We start from the raw sequence: 2,025 nt of genomic DNA, 5'->3' as shown, positions 1-2,025 counted from the left end.
CAGCTTTCAGACAACACCACATACAAAGTTTGCCAAGGTAACCCCATTCCCGAAGTCCAGACGGAGCTTCAAGGAATCCTCAGAACTTTAGGCCCCTGCAAAACCTTTCACCTGACTCCATCAACCTCCTGACCCCCACCGACACCCCGCACCCCTACCTTCTACTTTCTTCCTAAAATCCACAAACCCAAACATCCCAGCCGCCCCATTGTAGCTGGTTACCAAGCCCCCACAGAACGTATCTCTGCCTACGTAGATCAACACCTTCAACCCATTACATGCAGTCTCCCATCTTTCATCAAAGACACCAACCACTTTCTCGAACACCTGGAATCCTTACCCAATCTGTTATCCCCAGAAACCATCCTTGTAACCATTGATGCCACTTCCTTATACACAAATATTCCGCACGTCCAGGGCCTCGCTGCGATGGAGCATTTCCTATCAGGCCGATCACTTGCCACCCTACCTAAAACCTCTTTCCTCATCACCTTAGCCAGCTTCATCCTGACCCACAACTTCACTTTTGAAGGCCAGACATACCAACAATTAAAGGGAACAGCCATGGGTACCAGGATGGCCCCCTCTTATGCCAACCTATTCATGGGTCTTTTAGAGGAAGCCTTCTTGGTTACCCAGGCCTGCCAACCCAAAGTTTGGTACAGATTTATTGATGACATCTTCATGATCTGGACTCACAGTGAAGAAGAACTCCAGAATTTCCTCTCCAACCTCAACTCCTTTGGTTCCATCAGATTCACCTGGTCCTACTCCAAATCCCATGCCACTTTCCTTGACGTTGACCTCCACCTGTCCAATGGCCAGCTTCACACGTCCATCCACATCAAACCCACCAACAAGCAACAGTACCTCCATTATGACAGCTGCCACCCATTCCACATCAAACGGTCTCTTCCCTACAGCCTAGGTCTTCGTGGCAAACGAATCTGCTCCAGTCCGGAATCCCTGAACCATTACACCAACAACCTGACAACAGCTTTTGCATCTCGCAACTACCCTCCCGACATGCTTAAGTAGCAAATAACCAGAGCCACTTCCTCATCCCCTCGAACCCAGAATCCCCCACAGAAGAACCACAAAAGTGCCCCACTTGGGACAGGATACTTTCCGGGACTGGACCAGACTCTGAATGTGGCTCTCCAGCAGGGATACGACTTCCTCAAATCCTGCCCTGAAATGAGATCCATCCTTCATGAAATCCTCCTCACTCCACCAAGCGTGTCTTTCCACCGCCCACCTAACCTTCGTAACCTGTTAGTTCATCCCTATGAAATCCCCAAACCACCTTCCCTACCCTCTGGCTCCTATCCTTGTAAGCATCCCCAGTCTAAAACCTGTCCCATGCACCCTCCCACCACCACCTACTCCAGTCCTGTAACCTGGAAGGTGTACACGATCAAAGGCAGAGCCACATGTGAAAGCACCCACGTGATTTACCAACTGACCTGCCTACACCGTGATGCATTCTATGTGGGGACCAGCAACATACTGTCCATTCGCATGAATGGACACAGGCAGACAGTGTTTGTTGGTAATGAGGATCACCCTGTGGCTAAACATGCCTTGGTGCATGGCCAGCACATCTTGGCACAGTTTTACACCATCTGGGTTATCTGGATACTTCCCACCAACACCAACCTATCCGAACTCCGGAGATGAGAACCTGCTCTTCAATATATTGTCTCTTCCCGTTACCCACCAGACCTCAATCTCTGCTAATTTCAAGTTGCCGCCACTCATACCTCACCTGTCATTCGACATCATCTTTGCCTCTTCACTTCCGCCTCGACTGACATTTCTGCCCAAACTCTTTGTCTTTAAATATGTCTGCTTGTGTCTGTATATGTGTGGATGGATATATGTGTGTGTGTGTGTGTGTGTGTGTGTGTGTGTGTGTGTGAGTGTGAGTGTATACCTGTCCTTTTTTCCCCCTAAGGTAAGTCTTTCCGCTCCCGGGATTGGGATGACTCCTTACCCTCTCCCTTAAGACCCACATCCTTTCGT

This window comes from Schistocerca nitens, chromosome 7 (genome assembly GCF_023898315.1).
Source record: "Schistocerca nitens isolate TAMUIC-IGC-003100 chromosome 7, iqSchNite1.1, whole genome shotgun sequence".
Classification (NCBI taxonomy): domain Eukaryota; kingdom Metazoa; phylum Arthropoda; class Insecta; order Orthoptera; family Acrididae; genus Schistocerca; species Schistocerca nitens.
This window is presented reverse-complemented; position numbering follows the sequence as displayed.